This window comes from Amborella trichopoda, chromosome 4, assembly GCF_054954075.1.
Source record: "Amborella trichopoda isolate Santa Cruz 75 chromosome 4, AtrichopodaSantaCruz75HAP2 v2.0, whole genome shotgun sequence".
Classification (NCBI taxonomy): Eukaryota; Viridiplantae; Streptophyta; class Magnoliopsida; order Amborellales; family Amborellaceae; genus Amborella; species Amborella trichopoda.
In genome coordinates this window covers 10,123,735-10,143,737 of record NC_142339.1, presented here as the reverse complement: position 1 = coordinate 10,143,737, position 20,003 = coordinate 10,123,735, and the positions used below count along the sequence as shown (strand labels likewise).

At 32.3% G+C, this 20,003-nt stretch overlaps 1 pseudogene across 1 annotated transcript in view; it reads left to right on the top strand.

Moving 5' to 3' along the window:
• Positions 1-1,805: 1,805 nt before the first annotated feature.
• The window catches only part of LOC110007985 (7-deoxyloganetin glucosyltransferase-like), a 30,895-nt pseudogene continuing 12,697 nt past the window's right edge, over positions 1,806-20,003 (top strand). Inside the window, exon 1 of the transcript XR_016053283.1 lies at positions 1,806-2,082. The product of XR_016053283.1 is annotated as a 7-deoxyloganetin glucosyltransferase-like (transcript). The remainder of the gene's footprint in view (positions 2,083-20,003) is intronic.

Genomic DNA, 20,003 nt, shown 5'->3' with positions numbered 1-20,003 from the left:
AGAAGAAACCGTCCAGTCCTCACCACTACACACCAATAGATACTTGCAACTCAGCGAAGCAGAACCAGAAGAAGAAACAGATCCCGAAGAGGACGATCCAGAAGAGTTTAGCCAGAGACCCTAACAAAGCCGTACAATATCACTGGCAGAAAAGACAAAGCTTCACCGACAAAATATCAGTTACGACAAAACTCCACCGACAAAGAAGATGCCGTTATTGTAGCCACCTTCCTATAAAACAAAACTTTACTATTCAAAGATGCCGTTCCTATACAGTCACTGTGGCCACTTTCATAAAAGACAAAAGCAACTACTGTACAATATGCTTTCTTTTTTTTTTTTTTTTTTTACATACTTTACCTTTTGTCTTTTTTCCCTTTTGATCTCATCACCCTTTTGTCGTCTTTCCTTTTGGTCCTATCACCCCTTTGCCTTTGTCTTCTTCTCCTTTAGTCTTATCAGCCCTTTGCTTCCTCATGAAGCAACCAAGTCTATAAAAGGGCAAAGCCCTCCCCCTTCTCTTCAAGGTCGAACACCGAGCTTCTCCCCACTTCTCTCCTCTGCTCTTCTCTCTCTTTGTTTTTCTTTAAGGTCTACACTCAAGACCTCTCTCCTTTCCTTCTCTGCTAGCCCTTCTTTGCTCGCTTTCCTTTCTTTACTCTCTCTACCTCCTCCGAAGATACTTTATCGTCTATACAAGCTATCCTGATCTCATAGCTTCAAACTCATTCACCTACCAGGTTCTATCTCTCCTCCTCATTTTATAGGCATGTGTGATTGCCATCTGAATACTCTTCCTTCATATTGCCCTCAACATTGGAAACTCTTTTTCAGTTATTGCATATGTAAATTGTAAGTTGTCTGTATTTACGTTGTCTGTTTACACTTGTTAATCTTTTCAGTTTTCAGTTGTTTAGTCTGTAATTGTCTCAGTTCAGTTCGTTCTCTCTCTAAAATCTCTATTTGTAATTTCTGTTTTTAACAGTGGTTTGAATATAAAGTTGCAGTTGATATTTCTGTTTGCCTCAGACTATTGAATTTGACAATGATATCCATGAACCATTACCATGCAATTTAAAATATTATTTAGCCTTAAAATAGGAGATTTTAATCACACACAGTGGTTGGTCATCGACATATCAGTTATACCTCTTATTTGCATAATTTTATTTTTCCTAAATTTTTACAAAATTCACCAAGAAATAATCAAATATAACAGTTTAATATTCACATATTTACTTTAAACAAATATCTAAGTTTTACTTAAAATCTCGGACCACCTTTCTTAGATGTAAGTTTAAGTAGGTTTCTACAGTAATATTGTAACTTTTTACTCTAACAGTTTTACTGTTTACTGTTTACTGTTTGGCTTACATAATCTTGGGCCGAATATTTATAAATATTCATTGGGCTTGGTTGATAATGTATATTGTTTATATATGGACCAAACAAGCCCATATATATAATGAATGATGCTTTTAATGCTTATTATCAATTCATGATAGATTGTATTGATGATGTATTAATTTTCTCTGAATCAATTGATCAGCATATTAAACATATCAATACTTTTATACATGCAGTCCAGAATACTGGATTAGTTGTATCAGCAAAAAAGATAACTTTATTCAAAACCAATATTAGATTTTTAGGACATATGATTCACCATGGCACAATTATCCCCATAGATAGATCCATACAGTTTGCTGATAAATTTCCTGATCAAATACTTGATAAGAAAGAACTTCAAAGATTCTTAGGATGTTTAAACTATGTAAGTGATTTCTATCCTAATCTTGCCATAGATGCAAAACCTTCCTGATTTCTTTACCCGTGAATTTTTGCAGAGGGGCAACACTGACGCAAACGACGAAGACTCACCTCTTTCACTTGCACTACAGCTTTTCGAAGCTAATAGAAATAATATTTCACTTTCACCTTCACCTAATTCCATGGGTTCTCGTAGCACTTCTCGCAACGATAAACGCCCAATGAATATAATACCATTTGAAGGTGAATTCCCGCCTTTGGCAACCTTTTCACCTTCAAATTCTCCTATTCATCAAATAACTTACCCTGAGGGTAATCCCTCTAATCCTATATATTCTCCAGCCCAATCCAGATCCAATCCATGGCCTAATATACCCAAATCCTCATATATTGAACGAGCCTATCTGATGGACATCACCATTGATGAACATCACATCAATACAGACCCCATCAAATTAGCTCCATTATATTTGCTCAATCATTTAAACCCAACCAATGGAGTTAAAACCCGTGAATATTATGAAGCCATTCTTATGGAAACAGGATCCATTTCTATTGTTCATTACTACCAACAGAATACTCGAGTCATTGCCTACTCGAAAGTCCAAATCAAAAAGTTACTTGCTTATAATGAGTGGGGTTGCAATCCCACTCAAGGAAAGAAATTACACAACCCTGAGTTTTCATACAAATATTTCAAATATGCCGAATATATAGAAGCCTAGCATAAAGTATTTTACTACCAAAATCCAAACAATACTCATAGCTGGTATATCCAGTTTCGATTACCAGTTTTAGAAAGATTCCCCACTTGGTTTAAAAACTGGTTTTTTGTATGGGGTTCAACAACTGCAATTTTACCTCCTGCTTTCAAAACAGTGCAGGAACATTTTGTGCAATTCAATAATAGCAATAATGATAATTGATCATCACCATTACTTTATGGCTTTATACCAACTCCCATGGATCATGAAATGGGACTATACTATCTCTGTGAATAATACTGCCGACCATACTTATATTCCTAGACTGGGCAAAACCATCTCAGTCAAATGGAGGGATATCTTTAATATGGATCCCACAACCATAACTCCCAAAAGAATACCTCCGCTCAAAGCTATATAACAACCAAGCCCAAATACAGCCAATACCTCTTTTGACTTTCCTACATATTTAAGAAACATGCTTGAGTCCAACCCAAATGCTTCAAAAGAAATGCTAGAGCAACAGATGAAAGAAATATTCGCCGAAGCAGGAAGAAAACCGGTTTCATCAGAAGAAACCGTCCAGTCCTCACCACTACACACCAATAGATACTTGCAACTCAGTGAAGCAGAACCAGAAGAAGAAACAGATCCCGAAGAGGTCGATCCAGAAGAGTTCAGCCAGAGACCCTAACAAAGCCGTACAATATCACTGGCAGAAAAGACAAAGCTTCACAGACAGAATATCAGATACGACAAAACTCCACCGACAAAGAAGATGCCGTTACTGTAGCCACCTTCATATAAAACAAAACTTTACTATTCAAAGATGCCGTTCCTATACAGTCACTGTGGCCACTTTCATAAAAGACAAAAGCAACTACTGTACAAGATGCTTTCTTTTTTTTTTGTTTTACATACTTTACCTTTTGTCTTTTTTCCCTTTTGATCTCATCACCCTTTTGTCGTCTTTCCTTTCAGTCCTATCACCCCTTTTCCTTTGGCTTCTTCTCCTTTAGTCTTATCAGCCATTTGCTTCCTCATGAAGCAACCAAGTCTATAAAAGGGCAAAGCCCTCTTCAAAGTCGAACACCGAGCTTCTCCCCTCTTCTCTCCTCTGCTCTTCTCTCTCTTTATTTTTCTTTAAGGTCTACACTCAAGACCTCTCTCCTTTTCTTCTCTGCTAGCCCTTCTTTGCGCGCTTTCTGTTCTCTGCTCTCTCTACCTCCTCCGAAGATACTTCATCGTCCATACAAGCTATTCCGACCTCATAGCTTCAAACTCATTCACCTACCAGGTTCTATCTCTCCTCCTCATTTTATAAGCATGTGTGATTGCCATCTGAATGCTCTTCCTTCATATTGCCCTCAACACTGAAAACTCTTTTCCAGTTATTGCATATGTAAATTGTAAGTTGTGTGTATTTACGTTGTCTGTTTACACTTTGCAATCTTTTCAGTTTTCAGTTGTTTAGTCTGTAATTGTCTCAGTTCAGTTCGTTCTCTCTCTAAAATCTCTATTTGTAATTTCTGTTTTTAACAGTGGTTTGAATATAAAGTTGCAGTTGATATTTTTGTTTGCCTCAGACTATTGAATTTGAAAAATGATATCCATGAACCGTTACCATGCAATTTAAAATATTATTTAGCCTTAAAATAGGAGATTTTAATCACACACAGTGGTTGGTCATCGACATATCAGTTATACCTCTTATTTGCATAATTTTATTTTTCCTAAATTTTTACAAAATTCTACAAGAAATAATCAAATATAACAGTTTAGTATTCACATATTTACTTTAAACAAATATCTAAGTTTTACTGAAAAGCTTGGGCCGTTATGGTATCAAAGCCAAACAGTAAACAGTAAACAACAAAACTGTTAGAGTAAAAAGTTACAATATTATTGTAGAAACCTACTTAAACTTACATCTAAGAAAGGTGGTCCGAGAGTTAAGACAAGAGACGAAAGGACAAGTCTAGGCAAAGTACCCGCCAAGGCCAGGAAGAGCCGCTTAGGGGAATACGTTGGACCCTTGATCATCCAGATTGTCATTATCCGCACCCTCTACAGATGGCAAGTTTAATTAGAAATCTTAAAGGTAATAATGCAACTCAATCTCTGACATTAAGAGTTAAAAATAAAGAACATATCATTATAAATGATATTGAATATCATATTCAAAATTGGAATATTCCTAAGGTACCAATAAAAGATACTTATCAAAAAGGATCATTCAAATTCAAGTTAGGTTATGCTATAAAAATAGTAGAAGAAAGTTTATCTGTCACTCAAAATCAAGAAGACTTTCAACTACTCTCAAGAAAAATTATTGAAAAACATAAAGAAAATAATTATAAATATTTACACATTGGATTAATTCAAATAGCCATTAAACCTTTAACCCGACTAGGGTTAAACACTTCTGTGCTTGTATGCCTAAGAGATACAAGACACAATAACTTCACAGATTCACTCCTAGGCATGGTCGAATCCAGCCTATGTAGTGGACCAATATACTTTACTTGTTTTTCAAATTTTTCCGTTTCTTTAACTTATCCGAATATATTAGACATACTATCTATACATCTAAAAACTCATGGATTTAATATGATACACGGTTCTCAGAATTTAGCAATAGTTTATAGAATTTATTACAAAGTAATGAATACTCTATGTCCTAATATTATGCAAATTGATAAAAAAGATCAGACTATATTATTTCAAACAAATATAGATAAATCACATGCAATTGTACCTAAAACAATTCAGTGGTCAGATATTATTCTACCTCAGTCATGGGCATTACAACATGCCAACCAACCTCAAGAAGTACCTAGAAATAATATTCCAAACCAAATAATTGAACATCCAGATGGAAATATTGAAATAAAATTCCAACAATCCAAAGTTAAAGATGACATAGACATTAATAGGAAAAGGAATAAAAAATCATTTATCCCTGTTAGAAAATCCTGTCATACTACTCCTGATGTCATTAAACTCCCTTCTTCTTCTTCCCAACCAATACCATCTTCAGAATTCCAACTACAAGGAGTAAGAAGAACAACTGATCATGTGGGTCTTCCCACATACACTTCTGAACCCAATCTAGAAGAATTTCAAATACTTACCTTACAAATAGAAGATAATATAGAAAAAGAAATCAATACTAATGATACATATGATGATGAATACATAGCAGCATATTTAGCCGCTAAATTAGAAAAAAAAAGAAGAAAATTAATATTGATTATTTGAAAAAAGATTATCTCTCTGAAGAAAATTAACATATTAGAAACTGGTATCTTCAAACATTTCAACCAAGATTAATAGAATTAATGCATAAAAAATATAACAAATTTCTCAAAAAAGAAAGAGAAACAAAAGGATTTTTTATATGGTTAAAAGAAATATGTATTCAATATAAAATCAATATTCCTTCCTTTGATAATCTTTAAACTTTAGAAGAAAAAACATATATCAGTACGGATGGTACTACCACTGCTAGTACACACCCTCCTGAAAAAAGTATCATACTCAAAGGAGTAATTCCATCAAGTAAAGGAGAACCTCCACAGTCGTTATAAGATATCATTGCTACACCATATAAAGTTCTACCCAAGGAATTAGGGAAAAAACAGGAACTTATTCCTCATATTGTGGAACAAAACAATTATACAAATTTATATATGCAGTCTTTAAGAAAACAGGCAAAACGAATAGAAAGACTAGTCTCAAAGGAAGTAACTCCTTCTATCCCTAAAGCAGTCCTGTTTAAACCTCCTCCAGAATTAAATAAAAATAAATTCCATATTGGTGAAAATAATAAAACTTTAATGGATCAATTGATAGCTAAATTATCTCAATTAGACATAAAAGGAATCCCTTCTCCCAAAATCAGTATTCCTATGCCAACTATACCTAGTTCAATATCCGAATCTTCAGATAAAGGAAAATCCAAAATACCAGAGCATGAAATAAGGATGCTCCAGGAAGAAATAGAAACAATCATGGAGGATACTATACAAAACCAATAAAATGCTTTTATGGATACTACACCTAATGATATAAACAGAATAGCTTATGGAAAAAATTGGAAACCAATTACAGCTTTACCATATCATAAAAGACCTACACCTGTTGATGTCCAACTTAAAGAAGATGCTATACAACAAGTTGTGTCATATTCGAGAAGATCAATAGTGAATTGGACAATAGATGGTTTATCTGAATTAAAAAAGAAACATGCTTCAGTCCAACCCAAATGCTTCAAAAGAAATGCTAGAGCAACAGATGAAAGAAATATTCGTCGAAGCAGGAAGAAAACCGGTTTCATCAGAAGAAACAGTCCAATCCTCACCGCTACACATCAATAGATACTTGCAACTCAGTGAAGCAGAACCAGAAGAAGAAACAGATCTCGAAGAGGACGATCCAGAAGAGTTCAGCCAGAGACCCTAACAAAGCCGTACAATATCACTGGCAGAAAAGACAAAGCTTCATCGACAAAATATCAGATACGACAAAACTCCACCGACAAAGAAGATGTCGTTACTGTAGCCACCTTCATATAAAACAAAACTTTACTATTCAAAGATGCCGTTCCTATACAGTCACTGTGGCCACTTTCATAAAAGACAAAAGCAACTACTGTACAAGATGCTTTCTTTTTTTTTGTTTTACATACTTTACCTTTTGTCTTTTTTCCCTTTTGATCTCATCACCCTTTTGTCGTCTTTCCTTTTAGTCCTATCACCCCTTTTCCTTTGTCTTCTTCTCCTTTAGTCTTATCAGCCCTTTGCTTCCTCATGAAGCAACCAAGTTTATAAAAGGGCAAAGCCCTCTCCCTTCTCTTCAAGGTCGAACACCGAGCTTCTCCCCTCTTCTCTCCTCTGCTCTTCTCTCTCTTTGTTTTTCTTTAAGGTCTACACTCAAGACCTCTCTCCTTTCCTTCTCTGCTAGCCCTTCTTTGCTCGCTTTCCTTTCTCTGCTCTCTTTACCTCCTCCGAAGATACTTCATCGTCCATACAAGCTATCCCGACCTCATAGCTTCAAACTCATTCACCTACCAGGTTCTATCTCTCCTCCTCATTTTGCACTTTGTAATCTTTTCAGTTTTCAGTTGTTTAGTCTGTAATTGTCTCAGTTCAGTTCGTTCTCTCTCTAAAATCTCTATTTGTAATTTCTGTTTTTAACAGTGGTTTGAATATAAAGTTGCAGTTGATATTTCTGTTTGCTTCAGACTATTGAATTTGACAATGATATCCATGAACCGTTACCATGCAATTTAAAATATTATTTAGCCTTAAAATAGGAGATTTTAATCACACACAATGGTCGGTCATCGACATATCAGTTATACCTCTTATTTGCATAATTTTATTTTGCCTAAATTTTTACAAAATTCTACAAGAAATAATCAAATATAACAGTTTAATATTCACATATTTACTTTAAACAAATATCTAAGTTTTACTGGAAATCTTGGGCCGTTATGGTATCAGAGCCAAACAGTAAACAGTAAAACTGTTAGAGTAAAAAGTTACAATATTACTGTAGAAACCTACTTAAACTTACATCTAAGAAAGGTGGTCCGAGCGTTAAGACAAGAGACGAAAGGACAAGTCTAGGCAAAGTACTCGCCAAGGCCAGGAAGAGCCGCTTAGGGGAACACGCTGGACCCTTGATCATCCAGATTGTCATTATCCGCACCCGCTACAGATGGCAAGTTTAATTAGGAATCTTAAAGGTATGATAAGTTGAAGATATTCCTCTTTGATCTATTGATAAAGGATATAAAAGTGTAAGAAACGGGACTCCAAGTATGACTGCTTGGCTTAGTCCTTTGACCATAATAAATGGTGTATTTATACATTAATGATTGTTACAAACAGAAGCATTAGATAATTTATAATTGATAAAAAGTCTACTGCCATCTGCTGTATTTAATATTTGGGTTATCTTATCAATATATATATATATATATATATATATAGGAAAATGCGGAGGTTAGCCCACTAGCTCATATGAACATATGAGCCCAGTGGCCTAGATTGAATCTGGATCGCTCTAACGGTCACAAGCTCATTTTATATTTTAATTTTAATTTATTTTCTACAAATCTAAATAACTTAAAATTTTTGGCGTGTAGTCTTTTCGTCAAGGCGTACCTAATAAAAATATTTGAAAAATAATTCGTAAAAATTAAATTGACCAAAATACCTTCGAAATATTTCAGGGGTATTTTGGTCAATTTATTTTTAGAAAAAATTGATATTTTTATAATATTATCGTATGTTTGAAGAATACACAATTAAAATTTAAAATTATTTTGATTCGTAGAAAAAATACTAAAATTCAAATACGAAATGAGGTTGTGACAGTCAGATTAGCCTAGATTCAATCTAGGCCGTTGGGCTCATATGAACACATTTGTTCATATATATATATGGTTTGGTTCGTATAGATCCGAGGCTCTATCAAATTATATATATATATATATATATATATATATATATATATATATATATATATATATATATATATATATATATATATATATATATATACATGGAAGAGACTACAAAATGCCTATAGGCGAAAATGAATAGTATTTTTGCCCACGGCTCGATTCCGTCCGATTTTTTCGGAGAGTGTGGTTTAAAGACCATCACAAACATAGCATGTCTGTGGCGGTCTGTCACGGATATAGCGTGTCTGTGATGGCATTTTTCTCATGTAAAATTGACAAATAAATATACGGGAACCGCCACGACTCCCGAAGGTAGATGGCGGTTTTTAGGCAAAATCGTCACGGATATAGCATGTTTGTGACAGGGGCGAAACATTGTAGAAATTCGCCTATAGGCGGTTATTAGACTTTGATCAGCTACACAAATCCTAGTCTGCCATTCTGCTCTAAAAGGGACATATCTTAAGTGAGGCCATCAGTCCCCATATCTTTTCTTGCTGCTTCCAACCATGTCTCTTTGGACCTACCCCTTGTCTTTTTTGAGCCTTCCACTTGAATGAACTCACACATCCATACTGGTGTTGTACTGGGCTTATGTTGAACATGGCCAACCAACCTACATTTACTTTCTCATCTTGTTGCATATTGGAGCCACACCTAAGTTCGATTCATTTCAAATTTATACCTTCTTATCTTGTCACTCATCCATCTCATCATCATCATCTCCACTACACGCATTTTATGGGTATGATGTTTCTTAACCGTCTAACATTTGGCCCCATAAAGCAAAGTTGGTCTTACAACTATTCTATCAAACTTGCCTTTCAGTTTTATTGGTATGCGGCTATCACATAAAACTCACGTTGCACATCTCCACTTCACCCATCTAGCTCTAAATCGATGTGCAACATCTTCCTCAATCTCTCCATTTTCCTAAATTATTGATTTAAGATATCAAAAAATATATTTTTTAGTATTTATTTGGTCATCAATCTTAACTACTTCCTTGTCACTACTCCTATTATTATTAAACTTGCATTCCATATACATGTCTTGTTTGACAAATTTTAAGACCTATAGATTATAGAGCACCCATGTCATCCGTGAACAACATATACCACTGCACCTCATCTTGTAGGTGCATAGTTAAGAAGTTCATAATTAAGACAAAGAGGTATGGGCTCAGTTGGCCCCTGATGTACATCTATTGTCACTGAAAACTCACTCATCTCTCTACTAGTTGTTCACACAATAGTTAACACTCCTTCAGACATATTCTTACATGGAGCATTTCCTTAATGCACTCAATATTTTTGTTTGGGTACTATTGCATAATGAATAATTTCTTAATGTACTCATTAATTTTGGACAGTTAATACCATTACCCAAAAATGTAGTTATTCTTTTGCCCAAGGTATTTTAGGCATTTATTAATAGGTAAGTAGAAATTCTCGATAGAAAATATTTATTAATTAAATTAGACAATGACATTATCTACATAAACTATGATATCACCAATATGTAGCATTAATTGTTTCTTAACTACAAATAGGATGCCATTTGTTTTTTTACCAAAATACATCTTCCAACCCCTAATGACAAAAAATGGTCTTCATAAAAAAATTTGTATTACAAAACAAGGGTAGTGAGTGCACAAAATTATTGACTATATAAAGAAAATACTCAATGTATAGGAGTATCTCAAATAACCATTGCGGTTTTGCTTGAAAAGTGAGAGCCGTTGCAGTTTTTCGTGTTTTTCATGTGAAAATTGACCGCACCAAGCATTCTATATCTATTGCGGTACCACAGCAGACATTAAATGTTCCATGCGATCGATTTATCCATGCCGTAGAAAAAATTGGATGTCGTCTAGCCTTTAGGCAAAATCACTATTCATTTTTACCCATAGGCATTGTGTAGTGACTTCCGATATATATATATATATATATATATATATATATATATATATATATATATATATATATATATATATATATATATATATATATATATATATATATATGGAAATCATTTATATAAGGATACAACCTTATAATGTAGAACTACTGATGCACCTCAAAAATCCATCAGAAACGGTAGTTTTAATGTTGAGATACCCTTTGATTGATCATCTCGACATCGAGATGTATGACCATGAAAAATAAAAAGATTTTAAATCTCAGAAATAGTACATTTTACAACATGTTTTTTGCACCTTCCATTTTTAAGATTTTCATATGTTTATAGATCTACTTGATTTTAACCATTTTTGAGATTTAAAATTTTATAATTAGATATAAAAATAGATTTTGAGATAATCGTAAGAAAATTTTACTTAAAAATTATATACCATGATAAAATTTTAAGCTGAACCTAATTTCTACAGCTACGGATGCATCTGTATTCCAACTGCACCCTATATATATTTATATATATATATATATATATATATATATATATATATATATATATATGGGTGCGGTTTCTCTAAGGTTGCAACCTTAAACAATCCAATTATGGCGCACCTTACAATTTTATCATAATATGTAATTTTGTTATAAAAAATTCTTAATATTATCTTAAAATCTATTTTCATACCTAATTAGAAAATTTTAAAATCCAAAAATGGTTAAAATCAAGTAAATCTTTAAATATATAAAAATCTTGAAAAGGGACGGTCTAGTTAATTTGTGGCAAGATGCACTATTTTCAGAACTCAAAGTGTTTTTTTTTTCATATTCAAACATCTCAATGCCTAGATGATCGATTAGAGGGTTTTTTAAACATTAAAAAATTAATTTCGATAGATTTTTGAGGTGCATTTGGGATTCTACATTTTAAGGTTGCAACCTTATATAAAAATTTTCCTAAGATGTACATATGCTCCATATTTCAGATGATTCTAAGTTGTAGAAAAAAAAAGGAAAACTGAAATACTACCTGACAATCGTGACCGAGTGATGAACTTTGGATGGTGATGAGGGTAGGCGAAATTACTGTTCATTTTCCCCTATAGGCGTTAGGAATATATATATATATATATATATATATATATATATATATATATATATATATATATATATATATATATATATATATATATATTTTTTATATGGGTGTGGTTTGCATAGAGCCTAGGTTCTAAACAATCAAATTAGGGCCTACTTTTAAATAGCATCGAGAAAAGTGGTTTTAATATTTGAAATCTTTGTGAACCTCAAAATATATTTTTATATTTATTTATAAAGTTCAAATCTTAAAATATACTATAAATTGACAGAACTATGAAACTTGAAAATATATTGACAGAAATATGAAAATCTTGAAAATTGACAGTCCAAAATGTGTTACAAAAGACACTATTTCCAAAACTAAAAATCCATTTTTTTCTCATGTCCATGCATCTTGATGTCGAGATAATCGATTTTAAGATATTTGGGCATCAAAATAACATCTTCTAGTGAAATTTTTAAGGTAGGCTCAAATTTGATTGTTTAGCATATGAACATATGAGCCCAACATCCTAAATTGAATATGGGTCGATTCGACGATCATGGATGTCCGGTAGTGTTTGAATGTTAATTTTTTTTTTCTAAAAATCTAAATCACTTGAAATTTTAGAAGTGTGTTCATAAATATTCTTTGCATTTTCTAAAAATATCAAAAAACTATTTTACATGAAATAAATTGATCAAAATACCCCCGAAACATTTTGGGGGCATTTTCATTTTGGGGGTATTTTTGTCATTTTATTTTTTAGGAATAAGTTTTTTATATTTTTATTAGGTTCGCCTTGATAAGAAGCACACATGCCCAAAATTTCAAGCTATTTGGATTGTAGAAAAAAAAAGTAAAAATTCAAACACGAAATGAGGTCATGACGATCAGATCGGCTCAGATTCAATATGGGCCGTTGGGCTCATATGTTCATATGAACTAGTAGGCCAATCCCAGTTTTTTTCATATATATATATATATATATATATATATATATATATATATATATATATATATATATATATATATGAGCAATGATTTCATGCAACCGTTGTATAGTAATATGAAGGAACAATCTTAAAAAACCATTTTATGGCCATTTGTTTGATCCAAAATTTGAAATATACACTCTTTTCATTCTAATGAACAATCACAAAAAAAAAAAAATTGAAAACACGACCTATAAAGTATTTTTTTAGCCCAATTAACATAGGTCATTCATTTCTGTGAGATGCTTAGATCTAGCTTTATTATCATTAGATGAACAATGTTAAAAAAAAAAAAAAATTGATTTTGAGTTTATAAAGGATAATATCTTGAAATTCACAAAATGAATGGTCTAGATTAGTTTTTGGAGGTGACTCATTTTGACCATATATAGGGTTCAAATTGAACTTTTGTTTTTTGGGAGATTGATTATTGAGATGAAGAGAGAGTATGTGTAAAATTTGAGGTCATACAAATACCACAAACATGGTTTTCTAGAAGTGTTGTTGCATTATATTATGATACAATTGTTGCATTGGATCAATGCTCTATATATATATGGGCAATGATTTCATGCAACCGTTGTATAGTCATGTGATGCAACAACCTTAAATAACCATCTTTTGGCCATTTGTTTGATCTAAATTTTGAATCATACACTATTTTCATTCTAATGAACAATGACAAAAAAAGAAAAAATTGAAAACACAACCTAGAAAGTATTTTTCAGCACAATTAACATAGGTCGTTCATTTTGGTGATATACTTAGATCTAGGCCTTAGAAAGATTTGTTCATTTCCAGTTTTTTTGGATGGCTTTATTATCGTTAGATGAACAATGTTAGAAAAGGAAAAAATGATTTTGAGTTCATAAAGACTAAGATCTTGAAATTCACAAAATGAATGGTCTAGATTCGTTTTGGGAGAGAACTCATTTTGACCATATCTAGGGTTCAAATTGAATTGGTTTTTTTTAGGATTGATTATTGAGATGAAGAGAGTGTGTGTGCAAAATTTGAAGTCATACAAATACCAAAAATACGGTTTTCTAGAAGTGTCGTTGCATTATACTATGATACAACCATTGCATTGGATCATTGCTCTCCCTCTCTCTCTCTCTCTCTCTCTCTCTCTCTCTATATATATATATATATATATATATATATATATATATATATATATATGAAAAAGTTTATATAAGGGTTCCTCATTATAATGTAGAACTACGGATGCACCTCAAAAATCAATCGAAAAAAGTAGTTTTAATGTTGAAAAACCCTTTGATTGATCATCTTGACATCGAGATGTATGACCATGAAAAATAAAAAGATTTTAAGACTTTTCTATATATATATATATATATATATATATATATATATATATATATATATATATAGGGTGCAGTTTCTATAGAGCCTAAGCTCTAAAACAATCAAATTGGAGCGTACCATTAAATAGTATCGAGAAATGTGGTTTCAACACTAAAAATCTTTGTAATAGCCTTAAAATATATTTTCATCTTTATTTATAAAGTTTAAAGTTTAAGAAATAGTGTAGATCAACAAATCAATGAAAACTTGAAAATCTTGAAAATTGACAGTAAAAATATGCATTACAAAATACATTATTTCCAAAACTTATTTTCTCATGTCCATGCATATTGATGTCGAGATTTGAGGACTTTTAGGCATCAAAACAATGTCATCAAGCAAATTTTTTGAGGTAGGCTCAAATGTGATTGTTTAGAGCCTCGGCTCTGTAAAACTTTTCCCATATAAAGATATATATATATATATATATATATATATATATATATATATATAATATAATATATATGGGTGCGGTTTGTATAGAGCCTAGGCTCTAAACAATCAAATTAGAGCCTACCTTCAAATAGAATCGAGAAAAGTGGTTTTACTATTGGAAATCTTTGTGATAACATTAAAATATATTTTCATAGTTATTTATAAAGTTCAAAGATTAAAAAATAATATAGATCGACAGATCTAAGAAAACTTGAAAATCTTGAAAATTGACGGTCCAAAAATATGTTACAAAAAACACTATTTCTAAAACTTGAAATGCATCTTGATGTTGAGATGATCGATTTGAAGATATTTGCTTCCTCGTGTCCATGCATCTAGATGATGATCGATTTGAAGATATTTGGGCATCAATATAACATCTACAATTTCCAAAACTTGAAATCCATTTTTTTCTCATTTCAATACAACATCTTTGAATATGGGTCGTTGGGCTCATATGTTCATATGAGCTAGTGGGCTAATCCCAGTTTTTTCCATATATATATATATATATATATGGAAAAAGTTTATATAATGATGCAACCTTATAATGTAGAACTATGGTTGCACCTCAAAAATCCATTGGAAAAGGTAGTTCTAATGTTGAAAAACCCTTTGATTGATCATCTCGACATCGAGATGTATGATCATGAAAAATAAAAAGATTTTCAGACTTTTCCACACCAACACACACACACACAAACACAGATATATATATATATATATATATATATATATATATATATATATATATATATATATATGGGTGCGGTTTGTAAAGAGCCTAGGCTCTAAACAATTAAATTAGAGCCTACCTTCAAATAGTGTCGGGAAAAGTGGTTTTATTATTGGAAATCTTTGTGATATCTAGAAAATTGACAGTCCAAAAATGTGTTACAAAAGACACTATTTCCAAAACTTGAAATCCATTTTTTTCTCATGTTCATGCATCTTAATGTCGAGATGATCGATTTGAAGATATTTGGCAGCAAAACAATATCTTCTAGTGAAATTTTTGAGAGAGGCTCAAATTTGATTGTTTAGAGCCTCTGCTCTATATAAACTTTTCCCTATCTCTATATATATATATATATATATATATATATATATATATATATATATATGAAAAAAGTTTATTTAAGGATGCAACCTTATAATGTAGAACTACGGATGTACCTCAAAAATCCATTGGAAAAGGTAGTTTTAATGTTGAAAAACCCTTTGATTAATCATCTTGACATCTAGATGTATGACCATGAAAAATAAAAAGATTTTAAGTCTCAGAAATGGTGCATTTACAACATATTATCTACACCGTCCATTTTCAAGATTTTCATATGTTTATAGATCTACTTGATTTTAACCATTTTTGAAATTTAAAATTTTATGATTAGATATAACAATAGATTTTGAGATAATCCTAAGAATATTTTACATGATAAATTTTGAAGGGGCACCTTACCTCTATAGCTACAGATGCATTCGTATGCCATATATATATATATATATATATATATATATATATATATATATATATATATATATATATATATATATATATATATATATATATATATATATATATATATATTATAAGTGAAAATGAACAGTGATTTTGTCTACCATCATCACCTTTCAAACTTCATCGTATAGTCACTATTTTTTGGTGTATTTTAATTTTAAATTTTTTTCTACAAATCCAAATTATTTGAAGTTTGGAACTTGTCTACATCTTAGTGAGGCGAACCTAATAAAAATATATAAAAAAATAATTTGTAAAATATAAATTGATCAAAATACCCCCAAAAATTTACAAGAGTATTTTGGTTAATTTATATTTTGTGAATTATTTTTTTCCATATTTTTATTAGGTGCTCCAAATTTCAGAGCAATCTGATTAGTAAAAAAAAATAAAAAATGAAACACTACCGGATAAATGTGACCGTGCGATGAAGTTTAGATGGTGATGAGGGTAGGTGAAATTACTGTTCATTTTCACCTATAGGTGTTTTGTATTATCTTTATATATATATATATATATATATATATATATATATATATATATATATATATATATATATATATATATATATATATATATATATATATATATATATATATATATATATATATGGAAAATGCTGAGATTAGCCCACTTGCTCATATAAACATATGAACCCAACTACTCAGATTGAATCTGGGCCGACCTGACGGTTACGACCTCATTTGGTGCTTGAATTTTAATTTTTTTTATACAAATTCAAATAACTTGATTCCAATAAAGAAGTTAACCAATTATTTAAAAAATACAACAGAGCCAACTCACGGGAGAGAGAGTGCATGATTCTTGCTGGGCAACACCGAGACCGCGTTGAGGGATCTTCTTTTCCCTGCTCTTCATTCTCCCGTTTGATCTGGCTTTCTGGTTCTCATCTTACATCATAGCAATGAAGAAGCAGAAGCGTTAATGGTGGATGGTGGTTAATGGGGAGTTTAGAGTGAGAATGGAGAATATGGGTCATGCCTCTTCCATCTCTCAGCAGCATTTTCTATCAACCCAAATCCCAAATTTCCTCTCTACAACTCATCCCATTAACACATCAAAATCCCACTTCAATAAAACAGAAAATCAAGTTTCTCTCTCTTACTCAAGCAAAACACACAAATCTCTCAGGGCTCTCCCTCTGCCATCACCCAAATGGCACAAATCTCTAAATCCCTCTCGTTCTCGAACTTCTAAAATAACATTAATAAATCAAACCCACACAACATTCTCTCTTTAATATTCTCTCAATCTCTCTCTTTAATATTTCTCTCTAATATTAGATTTGTTACCACAACCAGATTCAGTATCTTCAGTATCTCTCTACTGCTATATAACATTAAAAAAAAAAAAAAAGCGCAAAGAGAGCACCCTCTTCTCCTAACCTTTCTTCTTAAATGTATCAGACTGTCCAAGTTTCGATTATGGCTTGGCATTTCTTCCGATTCTTTTTAGAGAGAGAAGCAAACGCACAGTAAGAAGAACCACTGTTCTATTATGCTGCCTTTTTGTATAGAGAGAAACAAACCCACAGTCAAGAAGACCCACTGGTTCTACCCACAAAGTAAACCCACAAAGACAGAGACTGTATATCGTCATTTCTGCTTTTTTTTTTTTTTTAACAAGTTTACAACAAGATGCGAGGTATGATTTGCATTTATCGAACCAAAATTTGAGGGAAGAAATATAAAACTAAAACAATATGGAAGATGAAACCTAGTCGCTCTGATACCATCGTTAGTGAATAATGATGGAGAGTGGATCAGATCAAACCTGAGGTCTAAAAAGGGGTGCTGTGAGACTGGTGATAGCATAACCCCGATTTTTCTTTATCCCTTCACTTTCGAGAGAGATGTACATCTTTTTCTTGTTATACGCATCATTTATGTGGCTTCCCATTTTATAGGGAGAAGAAGGGTAATCGTTATATTTCTCCAACGGGTCTTTGAGAAACGAAAGGGTTCCTTGATCTTCAATAGGTTTCTGAAGGGTTACGTTCATATGGATATGACCGTTGGATGAAGGGTTACGTTCATATGGATATGACCGTTAGATATATGAAATTCCCAAAAATGTAGGCTAACACATGTAAGGCTTCATAACCATACGTGTCAACACCAAAGCTTAGCCCAAATCCTCTTAAAACCGTTCGGCAAGGCCTGACCAAAACCATATGAAAAAAGAAAAGTTTTTTTTAAAAAAATTGTGTCGAGTCAAGGCCTGGTCGGCCCTCAAGCCATAGTTTGTGGCCCAGGCCTTAATACTGCCAGCCCTAACCAAATCGAGTTAGAACATGTGCTAGTAGCTGCATGACCATTGGAAACTCTTTTCTACTTTTTGTTTTCTATTTAAATTTTGTTTTGAGAAAAATTGTTTCATGTGGGCTGGACCGCGTTTCTGCAGTATGCGGTCCAGAGGTATAATGCATCCATCCAAATAGGTGGTCCACCTAAAATCAATTGTAGTCTAAATGTTTTTTTAATATAATTATTATTTTTAATTTTCAATTTTTTTTTTTTTATATTCATGATCTCCATGTTAAAAATACTATACTCTATAAAAATTACAATAAAATTATTTTTAAAAAATATATTTATTGCCAAGCCCACATTTCTACATATGCAGGCTTGGCCCCATAAAAACCAGGTCCTTTTTCTAATTCAATCAATTTGGATCACGTGACACATTAAACCTAATTCAATGTTGTAAAATACAACGTAAGAGAAAATAGGGAATTTACAAAAACCCCCCAAAATATACATTTTATGAGACTTACCCCAGCTAACTTTTACTCTCAATTTTTTCTAAAAAATAAAATTTTTATCCAAATACCCCCCAAGGGAAAAAATTCATTTTTCTATACAAAAATGTTATTCCCGAAGCACACTGCAGAAGCGCAGTTAAACAGTGCTGGAGCCCTGTGACTCAGAATGCTCCACTGTCGGAGCGCACATACGCAGCGCTGGAGCGCACTTACACAGTGTCGGAGCACACTTAAACAATGTCGGAGGCCTGTGACTCAGAATGCTCCACTGGCGAAGCGCACCTACATAGTGCCGGAGCGCTATGTTACACTACCGAAGCGTACTTACACACAGCAGGAGCGCGATGTTACATTGCGGGATCACTCTTACACAATATTAGAGCCATTGAGACATGGCTCCAACACTGTTTAAGGTGCTCCGACAATATGCTACTAGAAGGACAATTTTGTCTAGAAAAATGGATTGTTTTTTTTGAAGGGTATTTGCATAAAAAGTTTGTTTTTTAAAAAAAATTGAGAGCAAAAGTTAGCAGGAGTAAGTTGTATAAAAAATAGATTTTAGAAAGGTTTTTATACTTTTCTTAAAAAAATATAAAAAGTAGATTTTAAGGGATTTTTATAATTTTTTTAAAAAAATATAAAAAGTAGATTTTAGGGGGGTTTTATAATTTTCCTGAGAAAATATACATGAATTCTGTATCGCTAAGAACAATGGACGATGATCCCCATAAGAAATAATGCGCATTCGTTGCAGATTCGAAAATGCAACAGTTGCCTCTTTTAACAAATGGACGATCATGATCCCCATCAGAAAACGTCCCCACCTCTCCCGTGAAGTGTATCCAATTACTTATTCACCGCCAAAAATAAATAAATGCATTACGTTCCATCAGATGGTAAAACAAAAGAGCATTCTGCCATTTTTGCTGACTTTGACGCTGACGATCCCTTTGAA